This window comes from Rhinoderma darwinii, chromosome 4 (genome assembly GCF_050947455.1).
Source record: "Rhinoderma darwinii isolate aRhiDar2 chromosome 4, aRhiDar2.hap1, whole genome shotgun sequence".
NCBI lineage: Eukaryota > Metazoa > Chordata > Amphibia > Anura > Rhinodermatidae > Rhinoderma > Rhinoderma darwinii.
Window position 1 is genome coordinate 320,049,271 of NC_134690.1, and position 20,196 is coordinate 320,069,466.

Consider the following 20,196-nt stretch of genomic DNA (forward strand, 5'->3'; position numbering starts at 1 on the left):
GACTTGTGCTCAGTAACAGTATGCAGGCAATAATTAATATCTGGTATAGGTGTATGAATTAATAACTGTATATGTATATAGATAATGTTTTTATGTGAGAGGGGGGACATATGCTTTGGGGCTTACAAAACTCCTAGACGTGCTAGAAATCTGCAATGCAGTTCTCTGTACACCACCTTGTGAATTGTTTCCGCCATAAAAAAAACTGAAACCTTACCGAACGGAAACAAACGGAAACCATTTGCAACGGAAATATTACCATTCACATCCGTGATAATGCAATCGGAAAGCTATGGTTTTCGTTTGGTTTGCGTTCATGGGTTCCCCTGACAAAAAGGTATGACGGAAGCCATCAACGGAACCTCTAACGCAGATGTGAACAGGCCCTAATTCAGCATTTTGGGGCCCCACTTTTAACTTTGCCCAAACTTTGTCTAAAACTGGCCCTGGTTGTAAGAAATGCGTTTCTATGGAAAACTACATTGATATTTTGAGATGACATTGAGATGTTTGAGTTTTTACATGATAGTTGAGAAAACCCCACAACAATTCAGAAAAAAACAAACAGTTTCGGGTACAACATGCCTTACAAAAAAACAACTGTTTTTGACCATGTAACAATTGGCTGCTACAGTAAAATATTTAAATGGTAAAAGCACAGCAAAGCTGCTGAACTATTCCTTTAGTATAAGGGTATGTTCACACGCCTAGCAAAATACATCTGAAAATACGGATCTCTTTTCAGGAGAAAACAGCTCCTGATTTTCAGACGTTTTTGTAACAACTCGCGTTTTTCGCGGCGTATTTTACGGCCATTATTGGAGCTGTTTTTCAATGGAGTCAATGAAAAACGGCTCCAAAAACGTCCCAAGAAGTGTCCTGAACTTCTTTTTCGCGGGTGTCTTTTTGCGCGCCGTATTTTCACAGCGACGTGTAAAATTAAGCCTCGTGGGAACAGAACACCGTAAATCCCTTTGCAAGCAATGGGCAGATGTTTGGAGGCATAATGGTGACGTTTTTTCAGGCGTAATTAGAGGTGTAAACGGCCCGAATTACGTCTGAAATCACTGTGTTTGAACATACCCTAAGATATTAAAGTGTTTCTCTTTTTGTTTAAAATGTACACTGACAATTACAGGGAGTCCGCCTTCTGGCACTTCCAGCAATCTGATGTAAACTCTGCGGTTTCTGACAGCAAGTGTTCAGTGGCACTGAAATACCATCACACGGGAAATGAAGCATTAGACTATATTCACACATACTGTTTTGATGCAGTTTTTGATGCAGTTTTTTAAGCCAAAGCCAGAAGTGGATCCAAAGGGAAGGACAGGTATAAAGAAAAGACTTATGTATCTACTTTCTTTTGTGTCCTCTTCTGTGTTTGGCTCAAAAAACTGAGCCAAGAACTGCACCAAAAACGACATCAAGACTGTGCGTCTGGCCTTACCCAGTTGCAGTGGCGTAGCTATAGGGGTCGCAGCGGTCGCAATTGTGACCGGGCCCAGAAGCCAGGGGGGCCCGCAGCCCCCCGCACCACATCAATGAAAAGTTACTATAGTAACTGGGGCCTATGTAATAAACTAAACTACACGGGCCCCTGTTACTATAGTAACTGACAGTACTTACCCTCCTCTTCCTGGAGCGCATCAGAGGTTCTGACGTCACAGCGCTACGCTCAGCGCATAACGTCACAATGCTATGCGTTGCGCACAGCATCCTGAAACTTGATGGAGTGAGGACCTGCGGCCGAAGAGGAGGTAAGTTTAATTTTAGTGTCTTGCTGATGGGTTGGGGTCAGACACCCGGGACCCCCGCCAATCAGCTGTTTTGAAGGGGTTTCAGCCGCTCGTACGAGTGCTACTTCCCCTTCATTCCGGTCACATTCTCACACTGAATTGCCGATACTTACGTGTCAGTTATTCACAGTGTGAGCAAGTAAGGGAAATGAAGGGGAAGCAGCCCCGACACATCAGCTATTGATGGCCTATACTGAAGATAGGCCATCAATGTTTAGGGACTGGAGAACCTTTAAAGCCTACCGTGTGTTAGGCTTAGATACAGGGCCCCAGCTTATACTGCATAAGAATACTGTCTGCTGGACCCTGTATCTAAGCCTACATTAGGCTTAGATACAGGGTCCAACAAACAGTATCACACATGCACATCAGCCTGTATCTAGGGCCCTGTATCTAAGGCCCTCTTCACATCACCGCTGCCCTTCTGTTGAGGGGTTCCGTCTGGTTAACCCCTCAATGTAAAGGAAAACGGAAACCTTAGCTTCCGTTTTCATCACCATTGATCTCAATGGTGATGGAAACTTTGCTGTAGGTCAGAAGAAGCGCGATCTCCAGCGCGAAACAGGCTGTAACCTACAACTAGCTGTCCTCCCTGTAAGGCTTTTACCCTCGCCAAGGTGACACAATAAAGTTAAGAAGATTTGCAAACGGGTGAGTGTCGCATTTTCATTTCTTTCATCTATATGAAACTTTTTTTGTGTTTTTTTTTCCAGGTTCGGTTGTTGGACTACGTCGGATTCCAGGACTACTTCGATGACGGCTTTTTTATTTTCCAAAAAATGGTTAATGAGGGTTGTGTGGGGGTGTTTTATTTCAATATATCTATTTTTTCTATGTCTTTGTATACAAGGTGATAGCCCTGCAAATATTGGTCCCTTGGGTTTTATACTTGGGGATAATGTAGAGGTGACAGATAGACACACCCTTAATGATCTGTATGAACTTATTAATGAGGGTCCCATTAACCCTAGGAGCGATTTCACAGAGTTGGAACCATTTAGTGGAGGCATCAGATCTTCAATGTTCCCTCCCTTGCCACCAGGCAGCTCTATTAGTAATTTTTCGCGAGCTGTGACACAGGAGGTCAAATCGCTTATTTATCCATCTGCTGAGACAAACCTCACTACCAAAGAGGTAACAGCATTAAGATGGTTGAAACAAAATAAACAATTAATTATCAAGCCTGCTGACAAGGGAGAGAACATTGTGCTCATGGAACGAGAATATTATGTAGCAGAATCTATGCGACAATTGAGTAACCCAGATACCTACACTAAATTGAGAGGAGATCCCACAAGTGGATATATCCAAAAACTCTGCTCCCCTTTGAGAAAAGGTATGATATTAAATTTTTCTCCAAACGCCAGGCAGAGCGATTATTACCTCAAAATCCTGTCAAACCATACTGGTATTTTTTACCTAAAATCCACAAGACCTATGTTAATCCACCAGGAAGGCCCATCGTGGCGGGCAGAGGTTCAGTAACTGAACCTCTTTCCAGCTACCTAGATGGGTATCTACGCCCTCTATTGAAAAGTGTTCCCTCATATTTGCTAGATACAAAAGCACTATTACAAGACTTCATTGATTTCCAGTGGAATAAAGGTGATAGCCTTGCCACTATTGACGTGACAAGTCTATACACCAGAATCTGCCACACTGATGGCCTAGGTGCTATCAGATCCTTTTTAGATAAAACAGGGAAAAGTGAAGAGCCCATAAATTTTATTTGTGAGTCACTTCACTTTGTGCTCACTCATAATGCTTTTTGCTTTGGAGAGTAATAGTTTGCACAATGTACTGGTACAGCAATGGGGACCCCAGTTGCTCCTACATATGCAAATTTATTTTTGGCCAGATGGGAAGAAAAATATATATATATAACGTGAACAATCCGTACATTAAATATATTAGACACTGGTCAAGATTTATTGACGATGTCATAATAGTGTGGTCGGGGACACAAGAACAGTTTGGTGAATTTGTGGAGTACATTAATATCAATGATGTGAATATGGAATTTACAGCTCAATTTGGAGGTACTACTGTAGAGTTCCTTGATGTTAGAATAACAGTAGATAAGAATGGTTTGCATACAAGTGGTTTTCGCAAACCCACAGCTACTAATGCCCTCTTACATCATAAAAGTTTTCATCCCCCTCATATTAAAAGATCATTACCTTATGGTCAATTTCTTAGGATAAAAAGAATTAATAGTGATCATAACAAATTTTTGGAACAATCTATGGAATTAATGGAACGATTGAGAGCTAGAGGATATAATGATATATTACTGTCAGAATCTTTCTCTAGAGCACTTCGGTGCGATCGTAATACATTACTTTTTAAAAGAAGACAGAAAAATAGAAATATAGGATTTGTGTTCTCTTTTCAGTATAGCCCAGTTGCAGATCGCATACATAGTGCCAATAGGAAACATTGGCACATTATAGAGGCAGTGGGGATTTAGCGGAGAAAGCATGTTATCACCCTGTGGTCTCATTCAGAAGATGCAAAAACCTGAGAGACTAATTAGTTACAGGCCGTTTTTCGGCAACTCAAAGTAAAAAAAGTAACTGGCTCAAAGATATAGCCCCAATAGGTAACCACAAATGTGGTGATTGTTCATTTTGTGGACAGATGAAAATAGGGACAAAATGTCCAAATGGGTGCAGTCAAACATTATGTTAGCAGCCTGATCACGTGTAAATCGAATTACCTGGTATATGCCGTGTTTTGTCCTTCTCAATTTTTCTATATAGGGAAAACTATTCGCCCATTATTCAAACGCGTTCGTGAACATATGTATTCCATTGGGACAGAAAAGGGTTCCCCAAAATTGATATCCCATATACGGGAAGTACATGGAGAAAATCCAAAATGTTTATCTTTTGCTGGAATACAATGTGTGTTCGCCCCATGTGAGGGTGGAGACCGACACGTTAAGCTACTTCGCTGTGAAGCAAATTGGATAATAAAAACAGAGTCACTAGGACCCCTGGGTTTGAATGATAGGAATGACCTATCAGCTTTTTAAAATAAAATAGAACCTTGAAATAGGTATGCTTGATACATTGTACTTTACTTTATCAATCTGATACTTGTAACATGTATGTGTTTCTATAAATATTTGATGTTTTTATTTGTATTACTGTGAGAAGAGGAAGTGCTATGATGAGACAAGGTGTGGGTATATAAGTGTGTGTGCACTGAATCCAAGTATGGCTTGATAAAGTGTCTGAAGGACGTGAAACAGTTGGCTCTGTTGTCTTTTGAATCCCGTGTTGCCTGCCTCAATCTTGGAATAAAGAGAAATCTTTTGCAAATGGTGAGTGCTGTCTTCTTTTCTACATGTTGTCATTTGCTGAAACTAACTTCAACATGCACTGAGCACCGCCAGAGAAAGACTGTTGTACTACAGGTCCCAGCGAGCTAAAGCACAGAGTCTGTAATATTGCAAGCTAAGGCAGTGCCAAACATTTTTCATTTCTACATGTTGCACAGTATTTTTTTTTTTTACTTTAACGCTGCCAACTTACTAATGGCCGCTGACAGATTGACAGCATCCATTAGTAAGGCGGTGCTTAGTGTTAGCCGGGGAAAAGGCTAACACTAACCCCCATTATTACTCCGGTACCCACCGCCACCAGGGGTGCCAGGAAGAGCTGAGTACGATCCAGTACCCGACCATCTGTAGTGATGGTCGGGCACTGGGGTGACCGCAGGCTGGTATTATTAGGCTGGGAAAGGCCAAAAAAAGTGGCCCTTCCCAGCCTGGTAATGCTAGCCTGCTGCTGCTGTGTTGTATCTGGCTGGTTATGAAAAATGGGGATTTTTTTTTATAAATAATTGGACAGCACGATGTGGGGTTCCCCCATTTTTATAACCAGCCAGATACAACATAGCAGCAGCCTAGCATTACCAGGGTGGGAAGGGTCACAGTTTTTGGCCTTTCCCAGCCTAATAATACCAGACTGCGGCCGCCCCAGTGCCCCTCTGTCACTACAGATGGTCGGGTACTAGAACATACACACCTCTTCCTGGTGGCGCTGGGTACCAGGGTAATAATGGGGATTATTGTTAACCTCTTCATGTCTAACATTAAGTCACCCCCTTAGTAATGGGCGTTGTGAATCAGCCAGCGACAATTACTAGGGCGGTAGTTATAAAATGTAAACAAATACAAAGACATAAATAAAATATTTTATTGAAATAAAAATTCCACACAACCCTCGTTATCCATTTTATTGAGAATAAAAAAAAAACGCAGTTATCGAAGTCGTCTTCGAATCTGAAGTAGTCCAACAACCGAACTTGTAAAAAAACACAAACACACAAAAATAAAAGTAAAACGTCAAAAAGGAAAATAATTATTATTCTTACCTTTCCTGGGTCCAGCGCTGGAGCTGCAATGTCAGCGAGCTGGGCCCTATATCTAATCCAGTCATGTGTGATACTGTCTGCTGAGCCACTGTATCTAATCCTATCATTTTTTAATACTGTCTGAGTCACTGTATCTAATCCTATCATGTGTGATACTGTCTGCTGGGCCCTATATCTAATCCTATCATGTGTGATACTGTTTGTTGAGCCACTGCATCTAATCCTATAATGTGTGATACTGTCGGCTAAGCCACTATATCTAATCTTATCCATAGCTTTAGGGTCGTAGTGCTATAGATATGCTGTCTCATATATATATATATGCACATATTCATACATGCACACAATTTTTTTTTGGGGGGGGGGGCACATATGTATTGGGGCTATTCCCCCTGATGTTTTAAGTCCTTAGTGACACCCCTGGCTGCTGGTGCTGTATTGTTGGGTCACTTAGGAGACCCAGCGATGCAACTGAAAGCTGCGGGCTATCGGTCCTGAGAAGTTGGGGGGGGGGGGGCCCAAGAAGAACCTTTGCATCGGGACCCATGAGCCTTTAGTTACGCCCCTGCCAAGTTGGATTAGTGAGCTGTCTTTGTAATGCATAGACATGTAGGGCCCTCTAGAGAAAGAAACACTCTAGGCTCTGGCTCATAGAGGAGGGTCCTAAATGGCAGACCCCCCTCTGTTAATTTAAGATTTTCTAATAGGGCGTTTGAAAATGAGTTTTCCAAACCAAGCAACCCCTTTAACCTGTTAGTAAACACAGCTTTATTCCAATGCAATTGACTTTTTACGGCGCTGCATCAGAATAAATAAACCTAGTGAAGAGCAGTTATATCTCTCTGCTCGAACGGACAAGATCGAAATAAGTATCGATCTCGCCAGTTCAACCCCTCAGATGCGGCACATCTGAGTGGTTTTGGAGGGAAGGGGGCTCCCTCTCTCAGCCCAGCAGCACCCTGCGATAAGATCGCAGGGTGTCGGTGTCTACTATGGCAGCCGGGGGCTATTAAAGCCCCCAGGTCTGCCTCTAGTTAATACCTGCAAGGTATCATTGCAATCGTAACAACCCGCTGAATAAAGTTACTGTGTTATTTATACCACACAGTAAACTGCGTAATTTAGGACGCAAAAAAGAGTGGAGAAATTGCTTTTTTTTCTATTCCCTCCCCAAAGAAAAAGTTATTAAAAGTTAATCAATAAATTATATGTACCCCAAAATGGTGCTATACAAAAATACAACTTGTCCCGCAAAAAACAAGACCTTATACATCTATGTCGACGCAAAATTAAAAATTTATAGCTCTTTGAATGGGACGATGGAAAAAACGTAAAAAATAGCTTGGTCATTAAGGCCTAAAATAGGCTGGTCACTAAGGGGTTAATATAAAAATTGTGGTCAACAACTAAAACATACAATAAATATAATACAAAAAAATAAGTCGTTAGTGCAGAAGTAAAACAATAGTTATCAGTTCAAGACCAGACTAGTTTCCTGTTTAAATGAGCAGGAACAGGTTTCATTTTTTTTTACTATATCAGGGGAAAAAGCAAAAAAAAGGTGTTTTTCTAATTTTTTTTTTCTATGTTTATTTAAATAGCTCAAACTGCACTAAATTCTATTATAATATAAGAGTTGTCTAGTTTTGTCAGAAAGGGGATAGCTCTATGGTTTGAGGCAGTGTCGGAATTTATTTTTTTTATTTCTTTTTTTTACACATAGTACCTTTCATAAATTCATAAGAGGCTTATATGAGGATTATTTTAACTTTACATTTATTTTATTCATTGCTGATTTCCCCTATAAATGGGGTGAAAATATTAGTTCCAGTTCCCATGGGAAATACATCTTCCTTGCTTATTCAGATGAACGTGACATACGTCCGTGCTACGCATGGGATTTTCACGCGCGTCGCACGGACCTATGTTAATGAATGGGGCCGTTCAGACGGTCAGTGAATTTCACGCAGCTTATGTCCACTGCGTGAAACTCATGACATGTCCTATATTTGGCCGTGTTTCACGCAGCACGCCCCCATTGAAGTCAATGGGTGCGTGCAAATCGCGCTCGGCACACGGAAGCACTTCCGGGTGCCGCGCGTACTTCGCGCTACAGTAGTCAAATTAATAAATGAAAACAGAAAAGCACCATGTGCTTTTCTGTTTACAAACAGAAAAACAGAGTGTCATAATGATGCCGGCTGCGTGAAAATCACACAGCCGCGCACCATATGATGATGACACACTGAGTTTTTGAGGACATTTTGCGCGCGCAAAACGCACACACTTGTGTGAATCCGGCCTTAAGTACACTAAGGAGCTGATCTTAGCCTGCATAGATCCAGCAGCTCCTGCAGTTTATCGACACTCGGTATTCACCTGATAAAGTTGATTTCGGGTTGGGAAGATTTATTTCTCTAGGGCTCAGGGCTGTCTACGTTAAGGCCAGCATATTATCTATAAATAATGGTTTCTTCCCATTCCAGCTCTGCTGCCTAGTAACCCTATGTTATCATGTCCAGGGTATCAAGGACATATGAATATTTCTCACTGGTATATATCTTTAGGGATATGTACTTTGAATAGGTAGCGATGTCACTATATTTGATACAAAATGCAACCTGCCTATGTCAGATACACAGTGCAGATTGCGATAGTATTATTACTTGGTTCAAGTGCAAATGCACTAACATTGCCACTATAGACTCTGTGACTGGCTGAGATTGCCTATAATTTATTTACACCGGATGTTTTACTGACCTTAGATAATGGATTTATTTATTGGTTTTTTTTTCTATTTTTATTTTATATTTATACGTATGTCTTGATACTTTATAATTTTTATATATATTTTTTTTATATTAATCCCATTAGTTCAACAATGATCCGGGTATGGGCTTTAGATACCAGTAGGGAAGGTAACCCCGTTGGTATATTGATTCAGCCTAGTAGGTGCAGTTAGAGCTCGTTCTCCGTCTGCTGCATCCGACTAGGGGTTTAACGCCTATATTGTCACGGCTGGTCCGGATATTATAGTGCTAAGCCTAGCTGGCTGCGCTGTATTAAGGATGTGGACCAGTATGTATTTGCTGGTTCAGCTGCCAGCTGCTAAGCCCTAATAAGGGCTGATGCCTCGTTCCGGCAAGTCACAGGAAAATGCCCTACGCGTTTCATTTCTGTCAAATGATATCTGCCGCAATTCATCAGGGGCCTGCAGTTGGTAAGTATCGTTTGTTTATTTAGTTGTTAGCATGCAATGCATAAGGAGACATCCAATCATGTCTGACGTCGGTTTAGTTTGCTAGCCGCTGCTTAACAACTAAATAAACAAATGATACTTACCAACTGCAGGCCCCTGATGAATTGCGGCAGATATCATTTGACAGAAATGAAACGCGTAGGGCATTTTCCTGTGACTTGCCGGAACGAGGCATCAGCCCTTCAAGACTAGTGGGAGGGGCTATCACTATTTAATGCACACTCCTTCTGCAGCATTCTTTGACCCGTCTGCGTCCTGATGGGAACGGGTTTTCACCCACCCACCTACCTAGTGAGTATGGCCTTTTTTGTGGTTTTGATATTTATGTCCCATTTTTTCTGTTTGTGTTTTTAAATTAGGAACGAAAAGTTCTGGTTAGGGACTCGCAAGGCACTGGGGACCCTTGACGTTGGGTTGCGAGCTTTGCGTATTTTGGCCAAAATAACAACTAATACCCCATGTTTCATGGATATTTCTTACTACGTATACTACACTTTTTTTCAGGACGCAGCCGGGTCTTATATGCTGGGAGGGCATGATGTGCTGGCGTTTGGTTTGGAATGCAGAGCAGCCCGCTTTAGCTAACACTAGCGGCGTTACAAATAGGCTGTTATTCGGCAAGATACGCCATGCCTGACGACCAGCACATTATCCCTCCACGTATTACACATAGTACTGACACCCCATGTACTATTCACAGCACTGACCCCTATTCATCACATTTATTTTATTTATTTATTTTTATTACATTATTACACAGTTCTGACACTTTCATACATACATATTTATTTTTTACCATCCATTCACACCCTAGCACTACACTGACACACATTTATCACACACCTTTGAGCACTTAGTCTGCCACTCCCCTCAAGACTAGTGGGAGGGGCTATCACTATTTAATGCACACTCCTTCTGCAGCATTCTTTGACCCGTCTGCGTCCTGATGGGAACGGGTTTTCACCCACCCACCTACCTAGTGAGTATGGCCTTTTTTGTGGTTTTGATATTTATGTCCCATTTTTTCTGTTTGTGTTTTTAAATTAGGAACGAAAAGTTCTGGTTAGGGACTCGCAAGGCACTGGGGACCCTTGACGTTGGGTTGCGAGCTTTGCGTATTTTGGCCAAAATAACAACTAATACCCCATGTTTCATGGATATTTCTTACTACGTATACTACACTTTTTTTTCAGGACGCAGCCGGGTCTTATATGCTGGGAGGGCATGATGTGCTGGCGTTTGGTTTGGAATGCAGAGCAGCCCGCTTTAGCTAACACTAGCGGCGTTACAAATAGGCTGTTATTCGGCAAGATACGCCATGCCTGACGACCAGCACATTATCCCTCCACGTATTACACATAGTACTGACACCCCATGTACTATTCACAGCACTGACCCCTATTCATCACATTTATTTTATTTATTTATTTTTATTACATTATTACACAGTTCTGACACTTTCATACATACATATTTATTTTTTACCATCCATTCACACCCTAGCACTACACTGACACACATTTATCACACACCTTTGAGCACTTAGTCTGCCACTCCCCTCAAGACTAGTGGGAGGGGCTATCACTATTTAATGCACACTCCTTCTGCAGCATTCTTTGACCCGTCTGCGTCCTGATGGGAACGGGTTTTCACCCACCCACCTACCTAGTGAGTATGGCCTTTTTTGTGGTTTTTCTTATTAGGGCTTAGCAGCTGGCAGCTGAACCAGCAAATACATACTGGTCCACATCCTTAATACAGCGCAGCCAGCTAGGCTTAGCACTATAATATCCGGACCAGCCGTGACAATATAGGCGTTAAACCCCTAGTCGGATGCAGCAGACTGAGAACGAGCTCTAACTGCACCTACTAGGCTGAATCAATATACCAACGGTTTACCTTCCCTACTGGTATCTAAAGCCCATACCCGGATCATTGTTGAACTACTGGGATTAATATAAAAAAAATATATATAAAAATTATAAAGTATCAAGATTTACGTATAAATATAAAATAAAAATAGAAAAAAATAAATAAATAAATCCATTATCTAAGGCCAGTACAACATCCAGTGTAAATAAATTATAGGCAATCTTGAATATAATACCTCGGATTTTCAGCCAGTCACAGAGTCTATAGTGGCAATGTTAGTGCATTTGCACTTGAACCAAGTAATAATACAATCGCAATCTGCACTGTGTATCTGACATAGGCAGGTTGCATTTTGTATCAAATATAGTGACATAGCTACCTATTCAAAGTACATATCCCTAAAGATATATACCAGTGAGAAATTGAATTATACTAGGGAACACAAACAAGACAACTTAAATACACAGTGAATTACATATGAATATTTGTTTTACACTTCTCAGATGTGGCCTTCAACTTTTAAGCTTGTCCTTCAATGGAAATTTATTTATGTAGTGTTCAGCACAGCGGGACAAGAGGATGCAGGGCAGCCATCATGAATTTCTGGGCCCCATACAGCCAAGCTGTCTGGGACCCCCCCCCTTCATTACTGGGGGTGGGCAACGGAAATGGTGGCACTTACGTTTGTACGTTATACGCATTAACTGATTTTCGTGCTGATGTCAATTACAGTGAAGGAAACCGTGGAGCAGTCAGTGACCGGTTAATGCTCTGGATTTTGATCTATTTAGCCAAGACGTATCCGACTGTATCGCATACAGTGGAATACGACGTCCAGGGAAGGGCCCAGGGGAAACAACTGAAGTCACTGTCCATGAACAGGGCTGGAGCCTTCTACTAGCGCTCTGCCCAGGGACTATGGCGCTGTTCCAGATGTCCATATGTGTAGAGTGACGTCCAAAGCTTTGCAAAGCTTGAGTACACGGCCGGAGTGTCGGCAATGCTCTGGTCAGGGATTCCAGCCCTGGAGAATCCCCTGACACCACTTTACATATATGGACAGTGATGTCAGGAGCTTTCCCAGGGATAAAGTCCACGGGTAGAGCACTTGGGATTCTCTGCCCTGGGACTCCAGAATAGCAAAGTCTACTACGCTATTCAATCCTTCAGAAATAAGGTATACTGACGTCTACCCGCACGACGTAGGCTAAAAGGACATAATGGAGCCCTGTGAATTATCGTCTACGTTGTTTATAAAGTACGTTAGGAGATTTCCTGACGTACACGATAAACTTAGGGCAACAACACAATGTGAAGGGGTCTTAGGGGAGGGGGAAGCGCTTGTGAGGATGTAAGGAGAACTAATACTCCATTCTTACTTTGCCATTAAAGTTCAATGTGTTTTTCCACAGCAAAAATCCTTTGCTTTCCCTTTGATTTCTGACGCAGATGTGCCACAAGCGTGTAGCAGATCCGCACAAGAATAAGGCCCTGTTCACACAGAGTTTTTTGGCACATTTTTTGCAGCGGAAACCACGTTGGAAACTGCGGCAAAAAACAGCCGAAATCGCCTCCTATTGATTTCAACGGGAGGCGAAGGCGTTTTTTTTCAGCGAGCGGAAAAAATGCGCGTGAGAAAAATAAGAGACATGCCCTCTTGTTCTGGCATTTCAGTCTCTGACCTCCCATTGACATGGGAGGCAGAGAAAGCCTGAAGGAATTTCGAACAGTGGCGTAGCTATAGGGGTCGCAGTTTGAGACCGGGCCCACTAGCCTGGGGGGCCCGCAGGGCCCCGTTGCACGCAGCACGCTAATACAAAGTTTGTATGTGCCGTGATGCCGGCACTTCCTGGTTACACTGTGCCGTGAGCTATTAGCTTCTCGGCGCAGACAGGCGCGATTTAGTGACGTCATCGCGTCTGTCTGTGCAGAGTCACTCAACACAGGGCAAAGAAGGAGAAGGATCTCCTCCTCCACCCGTCGTGGGAACGGGGATAGGTAAGTAACGTTATTATTTTTTTATTATGCACATATGGAGGAATTATACTGTATAAGGAGGGGGGCTGATATGGTGGTAGCTATGAGGGGCATTATACTGTCTGGGGAGGCTGATATGGTGGCAGCTATGAGGGACATTATACTGTACGGGACTGCTATGGGGGCTTTATATCGTCGGGGGGCTGATATGGTGGCAGCCAGGGGCGTAGCTAAAGGCTCATGGGCCCGGGTGCAAGAATTCAGCTTGGGCCCCCCTACCCCTCCCCAACACCACCATCATCAGACCCCTGCGTGCGCCTATGCCCAGACGCCTTGCCCAACAACCCCCATAGTATAATGCCCCCACACAGTATAATGCTCCCATAGCTGCCCCACACAGAATAATGCCCCATAACGTATAATGCCCCCCATAACAGCCCCATACCGTATAATGCTCCCCATATCAGCCCCCACAGTATAATGCCCCACATAGCTGCCCCCATACAGTATAGTGCCCCCCATATCAGACCCCATACAGTGTAATGCCCCCCATATGAGCTCCCCATACAGTATAATGCCCCCATATCAGCCGCCATACAGTATAATGCCCCTCCATATCAGCTCCCCATACAGTATAATGCCCCCCATATGAGCTCCCCATACAGTATAATGCCCCCCTCATGAGCTCCCCATACAGTATAATGCCCGCCATATGAGCTCCCCATACAGTATAATGCCCTCATATCAGCTTCCCATACAGTATAATGCCCCCCATATGAGCTCCCCATACAGTATAATTCCCCCATATCAGCTCCCCATACAGTATAATGCCCCCCATGTGAACTCCCCATACAGTATAATGCCCCCATATCAGCTCCCTATACAGTATAATGTCCCCCATATGAGCTCCCCATACAGTATAATTCCCCATATCAGCTCCCCATACAGTATAATGCCCCCCATGTGAACTCCCCATACAGTATAATGCCCCCATATCAGCTCCCTATACAGTATAATGTCCCCCATATGAGCTCCCCATACAGTATAATGCCCCCATATCAGCTCCCCATACAGTATAATGCCCCCATATGAGCTCCCCATAGAGTAAAATGCCCCCCATATCAGCTCCCCATACAGTATAATGCCCCCCATATGAGCTTCCCATACAGTATAATGCCCCCATATGAGCTCCTCATACAGTATAATGCCCCCCATATGAGCTACCCATACAGTATAATTCCCCAATATCAGCCCCATGCAGTATAATGCCCCCCATATCAGCCCCCATGCAGTATAATGCCCCCCCGCAATATCAGCCCCCCATACAGTATAATGTGCATAATAGAAAAATAACATAATTACTTACCTATCCCCGTTCCCACGCAGGGTGGAGGATCCTTTGCCTCCTCCGGTCTGTGCTATGAGTGACTCGGCACAGACAGGCGCGATATTGTCGCTACATCCCGCCTGTCTGCGTCGAGCTGCTCAGGGCACATTGAATGCTGGATCAAGGAGATGTCAGCTCCTTGCTCCAGCATTGAATAGAACCGGGACCTCGGTGAGTGACTCGCGACCCACCGGCGGTCTTCAGACGAACCCCCTGGGGGACGTGACCCACAGTGTGTAATGTATTGTGTTGTATTGTGCAGTTTGCGGTAGAGAGAGGAGGGGGGCTGTAATTTAACAGGGCCCCCCCTCTCCACCGCAAACAGCACAATACAACACAATACATTACAAGGCAACACAACACATTACAACACAACACAATACATTACATTACAACACATTACAATTTAGACTCTGCATCTCACCTGGAGTCTTCCGCACTGACTCTTCCACTGCACTGACTGGAAGACGTGTCACGTGACAACACGGTCACATGGTACACTAAGTGTACCATGTGACCGTAACCAGGAAGTGCCGGCTTCACGGCACAGAAAATTAATTTAACAAGCCTGCTGTATGGCAACAGGGGCCCGTGGGCCCCCTAGGCTTAGGGGCCAGGTCGCAACTGCGACCGCTGCGACCCCTATTGCTACGCCACTGGTGGCAGCTATGGGGGCATTACACTGTAGGGAGACAGCTATGGGGGCTTTATACTGTGTGGGGGCAGCTAAAGGGGGCATTATACTGTGTGGGGCAGCTAAGGAGGGCATTATACTGTGTGGGGGCAGCTATGAGGGGCATTATACTGTATGGGGCTGCTATGGGGGCATTTTACTGTATGAGGGCATTTATGGGGGGCATTATACTGTATGGGGCAGCTATGGAGGCATTATACTGTATGGGGCCACTATGGGGGCATTATACTTTATGGGGGCAATATACTATGTGGGGGCAGCTATGAGGGGCATTATACTGTATGGGGCATTATACTGTATGGGGCTGCTATGGGGGCATTATACAGTATGGGGCATTTTACTGTGTGTGGGGGGGGGGGGTAGCTATGGGAGCATTATACTGTGTGGGGGCAGCTACGGGGAGCATTATACTGTATGGGGCAGTTATGGGGAGAATTATACTGTATGGGGGCTTCTACGGGGGGCATTATACTGTGTGGGGGCGGCTATGGGGGAAGTATACTAGGGGGGCTGTAGGGAAAGGTGGCTGGCCATAGGTGCGGCAGGGGTCTTATGGTGTTGGGGAGGGGTAGGGGGCCAAAGCTGAATTCTTGCACCAGGGCCCATGAGCCTTTAGCTTCGCCCCTGATTTCGAGGCAGATTTTTCTGCCTGCAAAATACTGTGTGAACAAGGCCTGAGTCCCATTGTCATTCAAAGTTGCTTATCCTCGGCTTTTCGAATGTAATATTAGTAGCATGCTACTTATTGCTGTGGTGGATTTATTTTCATGGTGCGGACAAAAATACATGTGGAAAATTTTTCGCAGCATGTGAACTGGATTGCGGAAACCGCATATGCATGGGATTCAGAATCATCGTCATGTCATCGGAATCTGTATTAAATCCAACATGTGTGAACGGGGCCTTAGGCCTCACGCCCACTTCAGTCTTTTTCTTCAGGGTGCTAGCCGTTTTTCTGACGGCTAGCACCCTGACCCATTCATTTCAATGGGGCCATGCACACTTCAGTTTTTTTGACGGTCCCGTTGCTCTGTTCCGATCCAAAGTAGAGCATGTCCTACTTTGGTCCGAGATTCTGTGACCATGAGGCCCATGCAAGTCAATGGGGCCGTCAAAAAAACTGAAGGCACATGGAAGGCATCCGTGTGCCGTCCGTGTGTGATGGAGCCGTTGCCTAGCAACGGCCGGGCGGGCAGAAGTACATTACAGATATATTACACTAATCGGCAGCCACTTGTCTCTATCAATCACTGATAGAGAAAAGAGGACATGGGATGAAACGTCATCCGAGGAGGCCGGACAGGAGGAAAGTAAGTATGAAATTTTATTTTCCGAGCGCCGAGCATGGTACTGTCCAGGGTGCTGAAAGAGTTACCGCCGATCAGTGCAGCCCATTAACTCTTTCAGCACCCTGTACAGTGACTATCGCTGAACAACCATGCTCTTTCAGCACCCTGGACAGTACCATGCTCGGCGCTCGGAAACGGAAACACGGAGTGCACACGGGAGTGCACAAGGCTGCTAAAACGGGCACACGGATCCGTCAAAAATGGCCGTGAAAACGGTGTTGGAAGTGTGCACGAGGCCTTAGGGTGAGTTAAAAAAAAAACTCTGTTAGGCCAAATGCACACGATACTTATTACAGTATCTTCAGGGGGGCTGTGTTTGGAGCTATCTACAGGGAGCTGTGTGTGTGTAACTATCTACAGGGGGGCTTTGTGTGGAGCTATTTATAGGGGGCTGTGTGTGGCGCTATCTATAGGGGGGCTGTGTGTGACGCTATCTACAGGCGACTGTGTGTGGAGCAATCTATAGGGGGCTGTGTGTGACGCTATCTACAGGCGACTGTGTGTGGAGCAATCTACAGGGGGGCTGTGTTTGGAGCGATCTACAGGGGGCTGTGTGTGGAGCTATCTACAGGGGGGCTGTGTGTGGAGCTATCTACAGGGGGGCTGTGTGTGGAGCTATCTACAGGGGGGCTGTGTGTGGAGCTATCTACAGGGGGGCTGTGTGTGGAGCTATCTACAGGGGGGCTGTGTGTGGAGCTATCTACAGGGGGGCTGTGTGTGGAGCTATCTACAGGGGGGCTGTGTGTGGAGCAATCTACAGGGGGATGTGTGTGGAGCTATCTACAAGGGGGCTCTGGTGGATGATTTTTCCATTGACCGGTAGCAGAGTTACACAACTGGAAAAAAAATCCCCATCATGTAACTCCTACCTGTCAATTGAAAAGTCATCAACCACAGGGTCTCCCTCTTGACTTTGATTGTTCTCAGCCTTTTGGTTTGTCCTGCAGCTGCTGCCGCCGTGATGAGTATATGTTATACCCAAGTTAGGAAAAGTAACATAAAGACGATATAACCTGATCCATAAAATTGCTGATATCCATAGTTTTTTCTTGTAATTGTAACCAGTGGCGGATTAAGAAGACCATGGGCCCTGGGCTGTTACCCAAACTTGGGCCCCCCTTCCTCACCGCCGCCCTGCCGCACCGTAACTATTTTTAACACTACTTTTTTGGGCAAGCATTAACAGTGTTACGATTTCCCTTGTCACAGGGCTGTGTCCCTACATACTGACAGTATCACACTGTGCTAGGACACATCCTCCTGACAAGGGGAATTGTCTATCAGTCCTGGACTGCAGAAAGACTTTTTGTGAAATACAAGGATTTCCTATAATAAACATGTCAGGAGAGGTGACAGATTCTCTATAAATCTAGTGACTCACAGGTGACGACTTAGTTTATTTCCTCTTCTCCATCCAGTCCAGACTTCATGACGACTTTTCCCGGCCATGACCCATTTCTGCAGAATTTGCCACTCAGATGTCTTTGGCTCCTCACTTTTCCAACATTTCCACACCTATAAACAAAGATAATATTATCATGGTGCCACACACTGTGCCCCTAAATATAATAGCACCAAACACTGCGCCCCTGAATAAAATAGTACAAACACTGTGCCCCTAAATATTATAGCACTATAGACTGCGCCCCTGAATATAATTGTGTCAAATACTGTAGATAGCACCACACACAGCCCCCTGTAAATAGCGCTACACAGTCCTCCCCCTCTGTAAATAGCATCATATAGCCCTCCCCCTCTTGTATATAGTGCTACACAGCAATCCCCCTTAGATATAGTGATACACAGCGCTCCCTTCTATATAGTGCTATACAACAATCCCTCCTTGTATATTGTGCTACACAGCGTCTCCCCCCTTGGACCTGCAGCTCTTGTAATTGCTCAGTATAATGTCCCCCGTAGCTGCCCCCACAGTATATTGCCACCCATAGCTGCCCCCACAGTATAATGCCCTTCATAGCTGCCTCTACACAGTATAATGCCCCCATAGCTGCGACACAGTATAATGCCCCCATAGCCGCGACACAGTATAATGCCCCCATAGCCGCGACACAGTATAATGCCCCCATAGCTGCCCCCACAGTATAATGCCCTTCATAGCTGCCTCTACACAGTATAATGCCCCCATAGCTGCGACACAGTATAATGCCCCCATAGCTGCGACACAGTATAATGCCTCCATAGCTGTGACACAGTATAATGCCTCCATAGCTGCGACACAGTATAATGCCCCATAGATGTGACACAGTATAATGCCCCCATAGCTGCGACACAGTATAATGCCTCCATAGCTGCGACACAGTATAATGCCTCCATAGCTGACACAGTATAATGCCCCCATAGCTGCAACACAGTATAAGGGTATGTTCACACGGCGGGGGTCCGTAACGGCTGAAATTACGGGGATGTTTCAGCCTGAAAACATCCCCGTAATTTCAGCCGTACCGGCATGTGCAGGCGCTTGAACGCCGCGTCAATTACGGCCGTAATTAGCGCTGCTATTCATTGGAGTCAATGAATAGCGGCTCCAATTACGGCCAAAGAAGTGACAGGTCACTTCTTCTACGCGGGCGTCTATTTACGCGCCGTCATTTGACAGCGGCGCGTAAATATACGCCTCGTGTGAACAGACAAACGTCTGCCCATTGCTTTCAATGGGCAGATGTTTGTCAGCGCTATTGAGGCGCTATTTTCAGACGTAATTCGGGGCAAAAACGCCCGAATTACGTCCGTAAATAGGCCGTGTGAACATACCCTAATGCCCCATAGCTGCGACACAGTATAATGCCTCCATAGCTGCGACACAGTATAATGCCTCCATAGCTGCGACACAGTATAATGCCTCCATAGCAGCGACACAGTATGAGGGTATGTTCACACGGCCAAATTTCAGACGTATACGAGGCGTATTTTGCCTCGTTTTACGTCTGGAAATACGTCTCAAATACGTCGGCAAACATCTGCCCATTCATTTGAATGGGTTTGCCGACGTACTGTGCAGACGACCTGTTATTTACGCGTCGTCGTTTGACAGCTGTCAAACGACGACGCGTAAAAATACAGCCTCGTCAAAAGAAGTGCAGGACACTTCTTTGGAAGTTTTTGGAGCTGTTTTATCATAGACTCCAATGAAAACAGCTCCAAAAACGGACGTAAAAAACGCCGCGAAAACGCCGCGAAAACGGCGTGAAAACGCCGCGAAAAATGCGAGTTGGTAAAAAAACGTCTGAAAAGCAGGGTCTGTTTTCCCTTGAAAACAGCTCTGGATTTTCAGACGTTTTTGTTGACTACGTGTGAACATACCCTAATGCCTCCATAGCTGACACAGTATAATGCCCCCATAGCTGCAACACAGTATAATGCCCCATAGCTGCGACACAGTATAATTCCCCATAGCTGACACAGCATAAGGGTATGTTCACACGGCCAAATTTCAGACGTATACGAGGCGTATTATGCCT